Here is a 20,381-nt window from a genome sequence, read left to right as displayed (position 1 = left end):
AGATGCCCACTTCCATACACATAAATTAAGTAGTGCATATCCATAGGCTAGACTTAACAAACACACAGAATCTGCTTTACCTATGTGACTAACCAAATGGCTTTAGGTAACAAGAAAGATCTCAAAGCTGACACTGAGTAAGGAGCAGGAAGAACAAGTACAATGTGAATAAAGTGAGATTTGTAAGGGGAAAAGGCATAGTTCAAGAGAGTTATAATAAACATAGTAGTTGATTCTGATGCACGTAGATATAAGAACTACCTCTGAAAAACAGTTACAAAAAGTAATCTCTGAGATATTTATATTTTAAGAACTAGAAACAAACAACTATGGCACAAGATTCATTTAGGTACAAAGGAGCCTGGGGAGATAGCTCAGTTGATAAGTGCTTGTCACAATCATATACACAGAATTCAATCGTCAGCAACTATGTGAAAAGAGGCATGATGGTGCACACTGTAATCCCAGTACTAGGAAAGTGACCTCTAGGCATTGTTAGTCAGCCAACCTCTGCCACGCATGCATGTGCATGCATGCACACATGTACAGTTTACTGATGAGATGACAGGCAAAAAGAATTCACAAAGACAGAAAAGACAGGCAAACTCTATGAATGAATCATTCACGTCAAATATTTTATAGTTTAAAATAATTCATATTTTGTGACTAATTCTTTATTAGTTAATAATAAAGAATATCTTATTACTTTAATCTTTGGTACTACTGCTTAAAATACCATATATCACCCTTTCCCAGTAACAGAGAACATTCAGCAGAAGAATAGACTACAGAAAGATTCTGTCAATATGTTTGGTACTCCCAGACATAATTCCTAGTAATTCATGCATAAAAACAAAATCCAAACATGTGCTCAGAGAACTTAAGTGTTACCTGGCATTAGTCTCAGGATGGCATCCAGCAGGCAGAGTAGAGTACCAACAGTACCCAGAAAACTAAGTGAGCCAATGGCTGCAAAGGGGTAAGGACATTTGTTTTGAACCAAACAGGTTGATTCTCTAAGAAAACTGAAGATTTATATAAAAATTAGTTTCTCAAAATGTTCAAGACACAATCTAAAATTTCTCATACCAAGAACTAAGAAAATACTGATTCTAAAGAGAAAGGATAACCAGCAGATCTCAAAAGATCCTGTTGAATAATTTGATAAGAATAAAATACTTCAGTTAAAATAAAACAAAAATGCTATAACAAATAAATGCTCTTGAAATCAAACATACTAAATATCTCAGAACAAAAAATATAAAGAAATAATCTGAAAAATTTACAATTAAAAATCATAATAAATAAAAGCTATAAAATTTACCATACTGGTCAACATAAGAACAGAAATTACAGAAAGCTCAATGAAATCTCAACAAAGATTTCTAAAACTCAACATTTTTTTAAATTTTTTTAACCTGTTCACTTTACATTCATCCTGCTCACTACCTCCCTCCCAATCACCCCTCCCACAATCCTTTCCCATTCCCCCTCCCCTTCTCCTCTGTAAAACTCAACACGTAACAGATGCTCAAGCAGTATATGAAAACAAGACCCAAGGCAGGGAAAAAGAATGGGGGCTAAAACATACGTGAAAAGATTATAGCTGATTGTTGAGAGAAAATATGGAGCAAACTCTCTCCAAACCAAGGAAACTCAAAGAAATCTATGTATGAACATGAAAATCGAATTTCTTGGCCAGTGCAAACTTACACTCTAACAATGACTTGAGCAGAAGTAAACTTTTCAACAGAAATCATACTGGCCAAAAAGAAGTGGAAATTTTTTTCAAGTATTAAAAGACCTAAAACCCAGGATTACTTACTCAAAAGACACAGTCTCTGGAAATGTAAATAAAATGAAGAATCATTCAGACGAAGCAAAATGAAGAGAATTACAGACTACAACTTACATTGTAAGAAATAAAAGAAACCAACAAGTAGGCTACCCACAGACCTTCTCCACTCTGTTCTCCTACACCAAATTCTAAGGGTTGCTCCTAGTAGTGCAACAGAAAACCAGCTGCAGCCTCCTGACCCACCTGCCCTGCACTCCCCAGTCCACATCTATGTGGATCCCACAGAACACCCCTGCTCTGGCCTCCCCTCCCATCTCATTGCTGTGCCCTGGTCCCCAAGGCGGGCTGGCAGCCCCTGTTCAATCACAGACTATGCCTTCCAGATAACCAGTTAGGCTGCCTGGTGACTTTCTCCACTTGCTCTGTTGTCCCAGATCCAATCCTCAGGGGTGCCCCTAACACTACAATGACCATCTCCTGGGACCTCTTCTTTCCCCAGCCTCTAACACTAGCACACATTCCCCCTTGAATATATCAGCTAAACAGGTCAATAAAACAGGCAACACACAGCCAACACACACTCTGAAAATCCAGAGAGCAAACAGAAACCAAGGAACTAAACAACCAACCAACAAAGACAAACCCAGAAATCAGCACCTCCTAGACCTATAATCACTCCAAACCCAGATGTCTAAATACCAGCATAAGAACACAATAACAGCCAGGGCAATATGTCTCCACTAGAGCCCAGCTATCCTACCACAGCAGATCCTGAATATTCCAACATAGCTGAAGCATAAGAAAAAAACCTTAAAACCAACTATATGAAGATGATAGAGATCCTTAAAGAGGAAATGAATAAATCCCTTAAAGAAATCCAGGAAAATGCAAACAATTGGAGGAAATGAATAAATTCATTAAAGAAAGCTGGGGGTGGGGAGTTGAAGGAAACAAACTGTTAATGATCTAAAACTGAAAATAGAAGCAATAAAGAAAACAGATGGAATTCTGGAATGAAAAATTTAGCAATTCAAACAGGAGCTACAAAAGCAAAACAAGAATACAAGAGATGCAAAAAAGAATCTCAGGCATTGAAGATAACTATAAAAGAAGTGAATACATAGGTCAAAGAAAATGTTATATTGAAAGAATTCCTGACACAAAATACCCAGGAAATCAGGGACACTATGAAAAGACCAATCCTAAGTATAATAAGAATAGAGGAAGAAACAACTCAGCTCAAAAGCCTAGAAAATATTTTCAACAGTCATAAAAGAAAAGTTTCCTAACATTAATAAAGTATATACCTATAAAGGTTCAGAAGGCAAACATACAAAACACCAAATAGATTGGACCAGAAAAGAAAGTCTGCCCACCATATACTAATAAAAACACTAAACATATGGAACAAAGAAAGATTAAAAGCTGTGAGAGGAAGAGATCAAATAACATATAAAGGCAGACCTTTTAAAATTACAACTGAATTCTCAATGGAGACTCTAAAAGCCAAAAAGGTTTGGACAGATGTGCTACAGACTCTAAGAGATCACAGATGCCAACCCAGATTGTTATACCCAGCAAAACGCTCAATTACCACAGATGGAGAAATGAGTTATTTCATGATAAAATCAAATTTTAAAAATATCTACCTACAAATCCAGCCCTACACAAAGTACTAGAAAAAAAAACTAAAGCAAGGATGTTAACTACACCTCATAAAAAGCACAGGAAATAACCTTACAGCAGCAAAACCAAAAGAAGGAAAGCTCAGTTGTGTCCATGCATGCATGCATGCATGCGTACATGCGTACATGCGTACATGCGTGCGTGCGTGCGTGCGCGCGCGCGCACACACACACACACACACACACACAAACAACAACAGAAGAGGAATTAACAATCATTGAGTGTTGATATCTCTCTGTATCAATGATCTCAATTCCCCAACAAAAATAATACAGATCAACAGAAGATATGAAAACAGGATCCATCCTGCTGAATGCAAGAAACACATCTCAGCATCAAGGATAAACATCACCTCAGGGTAAAGACTTGAAAAAAGATATTCAGAGCAAGTGGATCTAAGAAGCAAGCTAATGTAGCCATTTTAATATCTAACAAAACTGACTTCAAACCAAAATTAACTGAAAGAGATGAAGATGGACATTATATACTTAAAGGAAAAACTCAACAAGATAACATTTCAATTCTTAACATCTATACCCTCAAAACAAGGGCACCCACTTTGTAAAAGAAATACTACTACAGCTTAAATCACATATTAACCTTCACACACTAATACTGGGAGACTTCAATATACCATTCTCACCAATGGACAAATCACTCATAAAAAATTAAAGAGAAATGCTAGAGCTAACTGAAGAACCAAAAGAACCTAACAAATATTTTCAGAACATTCTACCCAAACAGAATACAAACGAGATATATACATATAAACAAGAATATAAATTATTCCCAGTACTTCATGAACTTTCTTCAAAATTGATCACATACTCAGGCACAAAGCAAATCTCAAGCAATATAAGAAAACTGAAATAACTCCCTGCATCCTTCTTCAACTTGCCAGCACATCTGTTGGAACCTTCTTCTTCAGGATTCCACCTTATACAGAAGACCTGCTGAAACACCTAGCTGCCAGGCCTGAGCAACACAGCTACCCATTGTTGTGGTAATTGGACTGCAGACTGTAAATCTGCAAATCTGTTAAATTCTCTGGCAGAAGATGAGAGTGGGTGCAGAGACCCACAACCATATATTATGCAAATAAAGTTTAAATTGGAGGTCTCCCTTAGGTTCCTCCCCTTGGAGCTCAAGGAACCCTGAAGAAGAGGCAGAGGAAAGATTGTAATAGTCAGAGGGGATTGAAGACACCAGGAAAACATGGCCCACTGAATCAACTAAGCAGGGCTAACATGGGTCTGCACCAAGTCCTCTGCATTATGACTGTTAGCTTGGTGTTTTTGTAGGACTCCTTACAGTGAGAGGTTCTTTGATCTGATCTTGGGACTCTTTTCCTCTTATTGGGTTCCCTGTCCATCTTCCATGTAAGGGCTTTGCCTTGTCTTATTGTATCTCGTTTTGTCATTGTGGCTGTTCTCTCTTAGAGGCCTGTTCTTTTCTAAGGAGGAAATGAAGGAGGACTAGATATGGAGAAGAGAACTTGATGAGGGGGAGGAGGCAGGGGGTAGGCATGGTAGGAGTGGAAGGAGAGGAAACTTGCTGAGATGTATTGTATGAAAGAATCTATTTTTCAATTAAAAAATAAATGTAAAAAAGAAATGAAAAAAATCAATGAATAAAATATAAAGTTGCAACATTTCTCTTCTTCAGTTCTATAAATTATATTTGACTGTTGAAAAGGATGGAAGTTAATTCATGGACAGTAATAGTCAAGATGACAGTATCATAAAGTGAAAAGAAAAAGACTTAGCCTATGTTAAATACACTCTAAAATTCTAACACAAGTAAGAATAATTAAATTTTAAGATACTGTAAGCCATAAATTATGAGGAGGTAGTGACAATATAAAGACAATATAAAATGAATACACATAAAATGAAATGCTTAAGACAATGTTCTGGTAACCCATAAAGCAGCAGAGAATATGAAAAATGAAATAAGAGACTACAAAGCCAGCACATTTAAATCCAAGCACAACAACATTAAATCTAAGGGGTTCCAACATAGCAATATACAATTAAAAAGACAGGATGATTTTAAAGTACCATAAGTAATCTATAAAAAGTCAATACAGCCATACAGAGCAACTATAAATTAGATTTACGGCCCACTACAGAGGACTAACGTCACACTTGGTACTACAAACTGGGCCAGGAATCTGTGACTGAACAGGTCACAGAAGAGAATCTACTATTAGCTTCCTAAATGAACACAGGAGCACACTGCCTGTGAAATATGCTTTTTATCATACCCAAAGGTTAGTGTAGCTCTCAACCCTGACCAAACGTCTTTTGGCAGTAGATGCTGGTTAGTATAGAGTCACAACTAACTCACTATGCACAGAACAAACGCCAGGAGTGTACCCGCCTCTAAATGAGACAGCTACATCATCTCCTCTATGTCCTTGCAAGAGTCAGAGAAGATTAAAAATGAGAGGCCCCCAAATTTTAAGAGCTAGTGGTTAGAAGACATGAAACAGCATTTTCTGGGCCTGACAGAGCCACTGTCCATAAAGTCACAGTGGCTATGGTTGCCTGAACAAAATCAGCATACAATCAAGCCACTACGAAGGGGCAAGGGCTCATGAATCACCATCCCTAGCTGAGAAACTATTGGCAGTAAAATCCGTTTTTGTCACAGCTATGGTTCCTGGTAAGCTCCCCATGCTCTAGAGGATGCCAATGCACCCAAGGACAAATAAGCTGTACTAATTGGACTGTGAGTAAAAAACAAACACAAAAAAAAGACAAAAGTTGACAAGGAAAAATGGGACGGGTGCTGGGAAGAATTGGAATGGGGAAGGGATACATGTATGAAATTCTCAAAGAATAAATTAAAATAGATTGTTTTTAAAAAAAGATGGGAAAAGACAGCATGGAAATATTCATCAAAGGAAACCTAGAATACAAAAAATAGTATCAAAGTAGCATTATTAGGAACAAAAAGAGAGTTGATATGAAAAGTCAGTTCTCTAAGAAAATTACTAAATGCATATTCTCAAAATCATATAGCTTTAAAATACATTATTTATGATAAAAGAAAGACCTGAGCTGGCTTGGTTGGTAAGGTATCTGCTGCCCAAGCAGTAGAATTAGAATTCTGATCTACAACACTCACATAAAAGCTGGGAATGGCAGCATCCACTCTGTGATGCAGGTGCTGTCTCGGATAAGATAGATCCTAGTCTGGCTAAAAGGATCCAGATCCAGCCCGAGTCCTTGACTCAAAATTTAATGTGGAGAACAACTGGGTAAGGTATCTGATACTGACCACTGGCCTCCACCACATACAGATACACACACACACACACACACACACACACACACACACATGCACAAAACATATAGGGGAATTTCAACCACTTCAACTACACAATAGCTATTTTTAAAAAAACTAACTGGAACTAGGTGATTAGAAAATACACATTTATTTCAAGGGCTCATACAATATATATCAAAATAACTTTATCCTAAAACATTAAGAAACTTTAAATGTTAAAGAATTGAAATCATACAATCTATGTTCCCTGACCATAAGAAATAAGCTTAAAAGCAGTAGCAGAAAGATAAAAAAAAAAAAAAATTCTCCAAACACAAGAAAATAAATACACTGCTAAATAATCTATGGGTCAAATAGGATTACTGAGCAGAATAAAGGTGAAATATATCAAAATCTATAGGATTAGAGGGAAATATTCACACCTGTATGATATGAGACTATATAATCCCAGTAATTTAAATTCCCACACCCAGATGCTAGGAAAAAGTAAAAGAAATCCAAAGAAAGTAGAATAAAATATGCAAGAAGACACTTATGACTCAAAACTAAAAAAGCAGAAACTCAATTTTTTAAAAATTCACAAAACTGATAAACATCTATTAACTCTGACAAAGAGTAAATACAGGCGCATGGGGGATATCACTCAAGATCCCACATTAAAGGGACAACGGAACACTGAAGACAACTCTGTAACTATGTTCCACAACAGAAAAAATGGGCTAAACACTTTGAAATCACATGCTATATAAACAAAGACTCAAGACTAATTATATCTGAAAAATTCTAAATTAAAAGGAAATTGAAAGCAGTTTAAAACTTTCCAAAAGAGGAAAAACTATCAACATGTGCCAATGAATTGTGAGAAACATAAATAATATTACCAACTCAGGAGCACGTCCTAAGGTGATGGTTCCAACTCATGATATCCGAATAAAAAATTAAAATACAAAAGAGTATCAATTCTATATAGTCTCCTTTAAGAAATAATCACTTTGAGAACATATTACCCTATATTTAAAGTAGACAAATGAGTTTAAGGCACACACACACACACAGGGAGCTATGCAGGCCAACAACCTTAATGAACAGCAATAAAAATCTTTAAGAACATGCTTGACAACTGATTCACCTCTTACCATACTTCTACACATCTGTGAAAGTCCTAGCTTGGCAAAAGAAAGGAGGGAGGAAGGAGGAGGAGGAGCAGGATCCCACATGCCAAGCAAACATACTTTCCTTTGCAGATATACTGTCTAGGACACTATAGGAAATCTCTTCAAAACCTTCTTTAAACTACTGAGTCCATCTCAGGCCCTAAACCCCAGGCTAACAGAAACCATATTTCAATAAACTAGAAACAAAATATTTATACCAAAATTTCAAAGATAATTTCACTTGCAATAGCTCTGAAAATAAAATACTTGTTAAAAAATTTACTACATGCACACAGAACTTTCTTCTTAAAAGCACACAATCCCGGCCAGCATAGCAGTAAAGAACCAGCCGTCTCAAACACAGTGGAAGGTGAGGACTGACCCGACGGAGGCTGACCTGTGGCCTCCACAGCATGGTGGAGCAAGGATGGGTGTGTGAACATGTGCATGTGTTGGCGATGGCGTTCAGGGACACAGCCATTACCTACGTAACAGAAAATGAAAGGCAAGAAGACCAACTAAACTCAGTAAATTCAGCATCTTTTTCTTCATCTACAAACTTCTTTGTCTAGAAACATTTTTTAGCCTCATTTCCTTCTTTTAGTGTACAGAGCTAACAAGCAAAACTACTGAACTAGTCAACTACAATCAATCTAGCAGTTTCTAATTAAAAATGTAAAAGAATGAGGTAGGGGATTCCCCCGGGTTCAATTTTAGTACTACAGAAAATAAAATAGATATTTTTAAAAACCCTTGTCTTAAATCACATATTTTACACAAAAATTAACTCAAAATGAATCAAAGACCTAAATGTAAAAAATAGTTATAAAACTTTCAGAAGAAAACTTAGGAAAAAATACTTAAAAAAATAGTTATAAAACTTTCAGAAGAAAACTTAGGAAAAAATACTTAAAAGAGACGGGGTTAGGCAGTTAAGAGATGCCAGTGAAAAGTGAACTCCCAGGGGAAGAATGCGCTAGCAGAGCATCATGGAACAAGCTCCCTCCGTGTGTGAAGCATTACTGAAGTGCTGACTAATACACAGTCTTGTTTCCTACCTTCAAGGTGCCTATATTCATGTAGTGGAGAAAAATTCATAAAACTTTCCATAATAAGAAACCATGCAAGGGCAGAAAATCACAGGAAGAGTGAGACGGAAGAGCTAAGTGAGATAGACACTTGTGGCTGAAGGAGAAAGGGAATGCTGCCACAGTTACGGGCTCTTACATTAGGTTGCAAGTCCCACGGGTTTATTATGGTATGCTACAAAATCATTTCCCTCAATTTCCGTGCTCCACTGATTTTGCTTCTTTCTCTTTCTCCTCCTGAGCCCCAGCAAAGATTTTTTCAATTCCTAAATCATACACTGATGTCACATACTGGAATTAAGTTCTTTTACATCTTAAAAGAACTTTTTGGAGCTGTTACAACCTACAATTATAACCTACAACTTTGACAGTGGCAAGTTTCAGAAACTGTGGTTAACCTACTGAACAAATAAACGTGACAAGCAACGTAAAGAGAACTGCACGCCATCCACTAAACTAGACTGTGCAAATGAGTAAGCTGTGCCATCTACAAACAACGTAAAGAGAACTGCACGCCATCCACTAAACTAGACTGTGCAAATGAGTAAGCTGTATCATCTACAAACAATGTAAAGAGAACTGCACGCCATCCACTAAACTAGACTGTACAAATGAGTAAGCTGTATCATCTTTGAAATCCATCAACATAAAAGAAGTCTGTATTTTAAACCAGACATTAAATGTGAATTCCTAGCCCCATTTTGGGAAGCGCCTATTCTTTAAAAAAAAAAAAAAAGTTAAAATCTTGTCACATTTACTCTGATATAACTTTGATTCTCATGGTTACTTTACCTTTTATCCTACCCCTCAACTTATAAAGGCCACTGTTTCAACTTTCAACTTTCTTTTAAAAAACAATGGGTACATTTTGGGGGTTATATTTTTGTGATGCTAGATATCAAACCTAGGTTTCCCACATACCAGACACTCTACCACTGAACTACCTACATTCCAAGCCCCCAAAGTTGTTATAAGCATCTATTAAAACATAAATCAAATATGAAATTATAATATTATACCAAGGCATCCTTCTTTTCCTTTACCTCAAACCACTTTTCTTCCAAATATTATAAAGATATACATATTCATTTCACTCCTGATACACTCCCTCTTCAAACTCGGTTCCACTTGCTTAAAGTGCTGATATCCATATCTCAATTTTCAGTTTTTATTCAAAATAATTTCTCTTTGTTGCTTATACCAACATTAGACTTAGTTTTGTAACTGGCTGACAAATATATCATACAGGTTTAGTATAGTAGACCTTACTGAAAATGCTTGGAACCAGTAGTAGTTTAGACTAACAAATTTTCTAAATTTTGGAAAATCTACATACACTTTGCCATTTGAGCATCCCTAATCAAAAGATCTAAAATCATAGAGTGATGACAGTCTACAGAGTCAACTTCTACATCAGAAAAGAAGAAAATGGAACAGCTGATCCAGGTTAAAAATAATAATAATCTTAAATTTTTAGCTGAAAGTCACTAGCAAAAACTTCCTTGCTGTGACTAACGGAAACTTGAGAAACTTCTGGGTTCTTCTGCTCACAAACTGAAAGATTAGTGAGGAGGGAAAAAGAAACAAAGTTGAAAATGGGAACACACCCTCTTCCCACTAGCCATAACTAGAAACACTTGCAGACCAAAGCAAAAGGTGAGACAGAATCCTTCTAAGTTACAATGGCAAGACCCTCAAATAATCTGCTATTTAAAGCAACCTCCTCTAACATAAAGTAGAGGGAAAACTGTTACTCTAAACACTCATCAAGTAGACCTGAACTTTCTTCTAGATTTTCTCATATATTCTGTATTAACTGAACTTCAATGAAATGGCTCATTATAGTGAGCATAATTTATATAAAAGTTCAGACCATATGCCATATATATATGGGCATGCATATGTATGCATATATATACACATACATATATATGGGCATGCATATATATGTGCATATATACACATACATACATATATATGAGCATGCATATATATATATGGGCATGCGTATATACATATATATGGAAATGCATATATATATATGGGCATGCATATATATATATATATATACACACACACACATACATATGGGCATGCATATATATATATATATATACACACACACACATATATGGTACTTTGCTTTGTATTAAAAGCTATATTATATAAGTCTAAATCTTAAAGTAATTGATCAAACCAAGCATAGTGACACATGCCTTTAATCCCAAGGGAGGCAGAGGCAGGTAGATGTCAGTGAGTTCTAGGACAGCCAAAACTACATAGTAAGACCTTGTCTTGACACCCCCCCACCCCAAAAAAGCAAAGTAATTGATCAAGAAAGAAGAAAGAGTAGCAGAAAGAAATATATGAACAAACCGCAATGATATTTTGCATGAAAATGTCAGTCAAATCCATTTTTGTACACTAAAAATTTAAAAAGAATAATCAATCCATATAATTTCTCTTGGTTAAAAAAAAAAAATCAGCAACCATGTATCAAGCTAATGCCAGGAAGGAAAAAAAAGGTACAAACCTATCATCCTTCCAACCATCAATTCACACATGAAATGTTTACCAGGTACCTATGAGAAAATATATCTGGGGCTTACTGGAAAAGATAAAATTCTTACTTTCAATGATTTTAAATAAGGAAAAGAAAACGACAAGTTACAAAACTATGAGAACAGAAAAACTGGCAAGCGTGAAGAGCATAATGAGGTGGAGTTCCCCCGACTCACAGGGCTCACCCTATGCAGGCATCAGCTTCCTGGGCAAGAGAGGACCCAGGAAAGCACTGTGGAATCATTGGTAACTTTTCCACACACAACTGGAGCTCAGGGCCTACAATATGACAGGAAATATAGGTTGTCACATCTTGGAAAGCTTGTTATACAAGTTTCATAATTTGGACTTTCTTTTGCAGACACTATGATTTTCACAGCATAAATTCACAAATGTCCCCTCAATGCCAATCAGTGATACCCATTTGAGGATCTCAGCGATCCTAGGGACTAACCCAAGAATGTTACCCAAATGAGTACCTGTGGGAAGCAGTAATCTGGAAATCACCTCAATAGACCATGCCAAATATAATAAGAGTATATAATCCAATGATTTTTCATTGAAATATGTAGGAATTGGATTTAATGGACAGGCTAAGCATACGAAGACTATCTTTGCATACTATATAATCTTCAGGTGCCAGCTAGATGAAAAACGTCATAATTATCACCTAGAACCTAACTCCACTTTACCTATAAGCTTCAACTATTCTTGAACTTCTTAAACTGTAAAAAGTAACGTGCTCATCCAGAGAGAAACAACTTTAATTTGAAACTTAAGGTTTATTCACTACCTGTCAGTGTGACTGACAATCATTTTAACACTAGAGTTTAAGTCACAAATAAACTACTTCTATTCCAGTTTATACTTACAGCTACTGGTGGTTATATATGTACATTGTTGTGTCCTTCATTATTTTCCAGTATTGTGCTTGAGCACTCTCATATTAACATGAGAATATATACCAGATGTTTCATTGTTTCTTGTTATTGTGTGAAAACATCCACATGCTGACAAATTTTCTTATATTTTACTTGTCAATTAATTGGATTATATTGATTTTTTTAAATTGTGAGAGTTACATTATAAAAGTTTACTATATACATGGGATATTAGGTTTGATATAGTTCAAAACCACTGGCTTAAAATAAACAAATAAAAATAACAGAAAATGGGAATATTTCATGAGATGTTTTAAAAACAAAAATCAAAGAAAGGAACCTGAAGAGAAGTAGGCTACAGACCCCAAGTTATGTCGGAGCTCACAGGTTAATAGCAGTAGACCGCTGCTGGCAGAAAGGAAGCCACTGCCTTCAGAGGAAAACCACTGGTCAAACACTCACGCTCCTTCCACACCCATGCTCACAGGCTGCCTGATCAATCAAGCCTGATCAATCATGGTGGGAAATAAACATTATCATGACAAAAACAGTAAAAAGTAAAACTAGGGGGAACACACCTCAGCACATTAAAGACTCCAAGGGACAGATTCAAGCCATCGCTATCTTAAACAAAGAAAAGGCCAAAGAAATCCCATGAAAAGCAGGAACAGTTGGCTGCTCTTCCCTTGCCTTTTAGTATATAGTGCCACCTGGTATTACAGAAGAAAATCAAAAGGATACAAATAGGAAAAGAAGTCAAATAATTCCTATTTGCAGATGATAATACATAAAATAGCCCAAAATTTGTACCAGAAAATGTCTATAAATAATCAACTCTCACTGGCATGGTGCTATACACCTTTAATCCCAGCACTCAGGATGCATAGCCAGGAGAATCTCTGTGAGTTCTAGGCCAGCCTGTCCAACATAAGTTCTAGAAGAGTCAGGGCTATATAGAGACTCAAAACAAACACAAAGGAGATCAATACTTTCAGTAAAGTGGCAGGATACAGTATTGCCGTAGACAGCATTGCTATTGCTATGATAAAACACCAGAACCAAAGGCAAGCTGGGAGGAAACACTCCTAAGAGTGTCCTATTTTTATCTCATATACATTAATTTAGCTACTACCACAATCAAGATACAGATTGGTTTTGACCAGAAACCAATTTTCTGTTTCCTGCCTTGTTCCTTCCCTAGGAACCACTACTCCACTCTCTCTGTCTGTAGTCTTATCATGCTAAGAATGTCCTGTAAGTGGAATTGTAAAGTACGCCACCCTTTTTCTGAGATTGGTATTTTTATGAGGCATGATGCCCTTGAGATTCAAGTTGTTACATACATCAGTAGTTTGTTCCTTTTTATTGCTCTGTGGTGTTCCCTTGTATCACTCTATCGGGGTTTGTTTAACCGTTCATTAAAAGACATTTGGGTTATTCCCAGTTTTTGCCATCATAATTAAAATTCACAACAGCAGTGGTGGACAGATTTTTTGTGTCAGTGTGTTTTAATTTCATAGAAATAGTTGTCAGAAAGCTAAAACTAGATCTACTACTGACCAGCTATACCGAGCTTTGACATGTCAGAGGAACTGGAGTAGGGAAGAGAGGTGGAAATGATATAAATTCAGTAGTCACGAAGGAATTTCTCAAAAATAATTTAATTAAGAAAAATGAAAGTAGGATGGGAGGGCTGGAGAGATGGCTCAGTGATTAAGAGCACTGACTGTACTTCCAGAGGTCCTGAGTTCAAATCCCAGCAACCACATGGTGGCTCACAACCATCTGTAATGGGATCTGATGCCCTCTTCCGGTATGTCTGAAGACAGCTACAGTCTATTCATATATAATAAATAATAAAATAAATAAATAAATCTTAAAAAAAAAAAAGAAAGTAGGATGGGGTCTCAGTAGTGGGAAGAGAAGAGTTAATGGTGCTTGCTACGGGATAATAGAACAGGAGTGTAAGTGTGACCACAGTGTGTTAACAGGAGTGTAAGTGTGACCACAGTGTGTTAACAGAAGTGTAAGTGTGACCACAGTTTGTTACACACATGTATGAAGCTGCTACAAATAATTTTTAAAAGTATATACATAGAGTATAAACTAAAATACTGGTACTTGTGGAGAAGGTAAACATCTTGGGATGGATAGATGAAGAAAGCTCATAAAGAAACACACATGAACTGAGTAAATATACCGGCAAAGAAGCAGGACAGGAGCAGGCGAGCAAAGGCATTACCACACAAGCCTGGCACTCTGAGCCGATCACCACAGCACATTAAGGCAAAGAGCCTACCAGAGTTGTTTTCTGACCTCTGCACATGCACCATGGTACACGAGCTTCTATCCTCTACTACACATCATGTGCACACAATAGTAATAGTAATCCTTAAAGCAGTCAGTTCAGCTACTTGTAGCTTGCAAGGAGTAGTGAAAAGAGTACTAGCATAAAACTTAGCCTTAGAGAAAAAAGATGATTCTTTTTCTTTTCAAGTAGATTAGAATGGACTCAGAGAAAGCATATTCATTTGGAGATAAGAGCAACCAACAGAAAGCAGTTGAGATGCCGTTATCTCCAATTACACACAGTGGAAGGGCAGAAGCAAATGTATTTGTTGACAGCAAGATGAGAGCTTTTGAAGAAAAGAAAAAGAAACACATAAAGACATGAAAAAAGGCAAATAAATTTAGCAGCTGAGAAATTCAGGTAACAACCTGTAATAACAATCTCCTCTAAAACTATAGTTGGGTATTTTTCCCGAACTGTCTTAGGTAATCTATACCTTATTCCTAAATTAATTAAGTTGAGAGGATTTAGAAGGCCAAGTATGGAAAAAATATATAAAGGATTAACTATATTGTATAGGTTAGACTGAAGAAAACAACAGTTGAAAAGACAGCAAAAGAAAGAGAAAAGAAATTAGAGCATTGGAAATTGGGTATACACCTTATTAAAAATGTGATGTTCTTTCCGAGAAAGGAACTCATTTGTATCAATCATAAACATAATACTAACACAGAGCAGTTTATAAAAACAATAATCATAATGACACATCATTACATATCTAGTAGAACACCTGAAGTAAAATCAGAATTACAGCCAAATGTTACCTTTAGCTGTGATCTGAAGGTAAACCAGTGCAGGTACAGCCACTCTAGAACACACCAGATACTATACTATGCACACCACATTATCTTACACCATATAACTGCAGCTCTTGACAACTATTTCTATGAAATTAAAACACACTGACACAAAAAATCTGTCCACCACTGCTGTTGTGAATTTTAATTATGATGGCAAAAACTGGGAATAACCCAAATGTCTTTTAATGAACGGTTAAACAAACCCCGATAGAGTGATACAAGGGAACACCACAGAGCAATAAAAAGGAACAAACTACTGATGTATGTAACAACTTGAATCTCAAGGGCATCATGCCTCATAAAAATACCAATCTCAGAAAAAGGGTGGCGTATTTTACAATTCCACTTACAGGACATTCTTAGCATGATAAGACTACAGACAGAGAGAGTGGAGTAGTGGTTCCTAGGGAAGGAACAAGGCAGGAAACAGAAAATTGGTTTCTGGTCAAAACCAATCTGTATCTTGACTGTGGTAGTAGCTAAATTAATGTATATGAGATAAAAATAGGTAAAACTATACACACACCCAATGAATACATGAAAGAACATATGTTGTTTTATAATCTAATAAATAGTGCTACTAATGTTAATTTTTTGGGCTGATACTGACCTTGTACTATAATTATGTAGGCTGCCAACAATTATGTGAGAAGTCAAGTGATATACTCTTTTTGTAATTTCCCATGAGCCTGTTCTTCTTTCTAAATAAGAAGCTGGAAGTAGTTCACTGGTACAGTCTTACAAACACTACATTAAACTTCAAGGAATTACGCCTGTCAAGTTTCGATGAAGTATCACAGAACACCTTCAATGACCTGATAAGGCTACTGAAACAGTCCTAGCCACTTCCGAGGATGCAACCAATTGGCTTAATAACCAATGGCCAACAGCTTCCTCAATCATCACCTTTGTAATGACACCTCCCTAAGAATCTCCAAACTACATGGCTTGCAGAATGTCTAGTTTGGCGAATCCACCCAGGTGCTATAAAGGAATAAAATACTCATACTGTTCTCCTCATACTGCCTAACGCACCTCTTCCATTTAACTCTTTCTGGGCTGTACATCCTTTATGCTAAACGGTAATCAAAAATAGAACTTCCCAAGTTCTATGAACCCTTCTAGCAATTCATTTACTTAAAGATGAAGTTTACAGCTAGTTGGCTATTAAGTCTGGGTGCTTAAAGTGGAGGCAATATTTTGGCACTGAGCCCTGTTAACCTATGTGATCTGACACTAACTCCAGGTAGTGTTTAAAAATGAACTGTAAGATTCCGACATGGTACTCAGAAAATAAACTGGAGAAAATCCCTACTACATTGTCAAGAGTGTAGTGACAAAGAACAATTCATACACATCTAAAGTTTATAAACACAGAAAGGAAAGAGTAATTAGTGATAAAAATCAGTAGAGAAATACCTACAAACACTTCAAGGAACAAAAGTATGCCCCAAGAATTAACATCCAGACTAACTATAGTTCATGATCAAAAACAGTTAAAAACTAACAGATATGTAAAAACTCAAACTGTTCTTATGAGCTAACTTTGAAGCAAAACCCAAGGCAAAAAGACAAGTTGTGAGCATTGGTCTCAAGATTATTAAAAAATTGTGACTACCAAATACAATGTAAATGCTACAATACCTGTCAGTGTTAAATGATCAACAAAAAGTAGGATAAGGGACTGATATATGCTCACATATGTATGATAAACTGCTTTACGCTTTTAAATATATTTGTTACAGTTTATCTCTATCAATTATAAAAGAAAATGCCATAATATAGATAAGTTTAATACACTCATTTTAAAAGTCTCAAACTAGATCACACATGTCATTTCTCTCTCATAAACACATACACACAGAGAGAGAGAAGGGGGAAGGAGAGAGAGAAAAATACAATGGGGAAAGGGCAAGAAAGGGAAGATAACAGTAAGGATGATTGGAAATGTGTAAGGGAACCAACTACTTTACAAGCAAAAAATATATATTTCCCTGGTTAATTGCTGCTGCACAGAAGCTATAGGTTACTAAACAAAAGCCTAGTGTCAGGGCTTGTTAGTCAGGGGGAGGGTCCTAGAGACACTCCCCCCCCAAAACAATACAGGCTACTGCCACTGCTCTTGGTCACCCACTTGATGGTAAGACATCATATGATTTTGATTACAGTATATAAAAAAATCAAACTGATCTGAAAGCTTCCTCCCTGCTGGGTAGCTTTCTCAGTGCTAGAATATGCTTTGCCGGCTACTGGAAAAAAAAACGCCACCAACTCACATCCTGCTAAAACATCCTGTAAGCTATAATAATGACCAGCCTGCTAAGATCTGCTCCTGAATACAATAGTGGCATAAATGCTGCAGGGGTAACCAAGAGATTTCTTTTAATCAAGCTTAAGTCCCACTGTACTGGAGGGAACTCACCCCTGCAACTATAAACCTGATCAAGAATCCACAGCTTGGGAGACCATAACCCCTACTATTATTATTTTATCCAGGAGACCTAGTATTAAACTGCCATTTAAATCCTTATATCCAAGCTAGTGCAATTCTCACCCTTCATCAGAGAAGCTTTTTATGCAGCAGATGGTAGCTAATATAGAGAATCACAACTGGCCAAACTGCACAGAATAAGTGTCTGTGGAGTACTCAGCCCTAAATTACACCTCCTCCCAAACATGGCTCACTCCCACAGAAGAGGGTGTGAAAGACTGTAAGAGCCACAGAGTAGGGAAGACTGCTACAAAACTGTTTTCTAAGACCTAACAGGATGTCTTACTCACGAAATCACAGTAGCTTGTGGTTGCTAGAAAAAGACCTGCACAAGACTTAACTAGTCAATAGTCCAGCACCAGCAAAAATGTTCAGGAAGCCCTTCATCTACTGGAGATAGCATTGGCAGCTGATGACTCCTGGGGCAGACAGTCAATCTTCCTTAGCAGTATAGCCAGCCCACAGTAGTAGCCATGCTCCAGTGGATGCTGCCCTATGCCCTGCATATTTAGACATCACTAACTAAATTCAGTAAGTTGCAAAAAAAGAGAAAAAAGGAGAAATAACAAAACATGATTAAGAGAAAATGTCATGGGAGTCCAGGAAGATTTGTAGAGGAGGAGGAGGAGTCTAAACACATTGTAGTCACATGAGAAATTATCAGAGTAAATAAAATGGGAGCTGAAGAGATAGCTCAGTGTTAAAGTACCTATTGCTCTTCTGAAAGACCTGCCTCAATTCCCAGCAACCTTAGGCATCTGTAACTTCAGGTCCAGGGAATCTAATACCCTCCTTAGGTCTCTGTGGGCACCCACCATACACATGGTGCACAAACATACATGCTGGTAAAACACCCATATACATAAATTTTTTTTTAATTTAGACTTTAAAAGAAACTAAAACTAAGCAGAAATTTCTGAGTAGGAAAGATTTTACATTTCTTCCTTTGAATGTTGTGCATTAACTATGTGTTGAGTCAAAAAAAAAAAAACTACTTAAGTACCTTTAGAAACCTTAAGGAATCTGCTGTTGCACACAGTGCTGCTTTGTAGTTTTTTCTGACCACCATGCACAAAAGTGTATTTCTGTATTTCACAGGTCATATAAATAACAATTCTCAGATGCAAATATATTTCTTCAAACTATAAAAGCTGAGTGTTTAATATGCCACTATGTTTAAAAGGAACTTATTACTATGTGAATAAAAATAACAAAACACTGGAAATTTAAGATATTAATACACAGTACAATCCACTGGAATATTATATAATATCATATAATGTCTATATCATACACAGTATAAATGTATAACACATTAGAATTTCACATGTGAATGATAAGCAGTAAATTCTAGACCCATTTCCATATACATATATATATATATATATATATATATATATCAATTTATCCCTTTATCAAACCATGTATAGGCTGTTTCTAGTTACTTTCTTCATTTATATTAAAAAAAAATTTTTTTACCAGGACAGGTAAAGCCATCACTGGCCATAAACCTGCCCCCATCCAAACTATAAGGTACATGGCTGAAAGTTGAGTTAAGAACCAATATGCATTTTTAAAAAAATTTTATAGGTGATATTTTCTCTTTCTTAAAAGTGTCCCATTAATTTATACTCCCAGCCTTTCAAATTATTTACCATCATCAACCTGATAAAATGCTATTTTAATCTACATTATTAATGAGCAGATCTTTTCATTCTCCTACTTTTGCAATATTCAGAGAAAATATGCCTAATAGCTACATTCTGCTTAACATATAATATAGTTTTAATTTTCCTGAAATCACCACAGCTTAATCAGAGAGCTTTATATAAAAACCTAGACTCTTTCTTTTCATTAGGGTCCATATCTCTCAATGACAACAACCAACTGACACAAAAAGCTATCCTGTGTGGTCTCTGACTCACCTACGTCACACAGGTTTTCTGTGTTGATGCATGTCTATGTAATGTGCCTGGTTTCCTATCAGAACTGAAAGTTAGATCCCCTTAGTTTTCCTTTTAGTTTTTTTTTTTTTCAATTTATATGTCTGCATGACTGTATGCCATAGATGTGCGGGTGCCTGCAGAGGCCAGATGAAGGTCTCAGAACCTCTAGAACTGGAGTTCCAACAGCTGTGAACTGACTGTCAAGGATGCTGAGAAGTGAATTTGGATGCTCTGAAAAGCAACAAGTACTGTCAACTACTGAGCCGCCTCTACAGCCCGAAGGACTTCATTTATATTGCCCTACTTTCTTGCAAAATGTGTATCAGGATTC

General features: G+C 36.5%; 1 protein-coding gene across 3 annotated transcripts in view; it reads right to left on the bottom strand.

Moving 5' to 3' along the window:
• Positions 1-20,381, bottom strand: part of Shoc2 (SHOC2 leucine rich repeat scaffold protein) — a 78,335-nt gene that overhangs the window by 43,355 nt on the left and 14,599 nt on the right. The window lies entirely within an intron of this gene.

This window comes from Grammomys surdaster, unplaced genomic scaffold (genome assembly GCF_004785775.1).
Source record: "Grammomys surdaster isolate TR1022 unplaced genomic scaffold, NIH_TR_1.0 66, whole genome shotgun sequence".
Taxonomy (NCBI): Eukaryota; Metazoa; Chordata; class Mammalia; order Rodentia; family Muridae; genus Grammomys; species Grammomys surdaster.
This window is presented reverse-complemented; position numbering and strand designations above follow the sequence as displayed.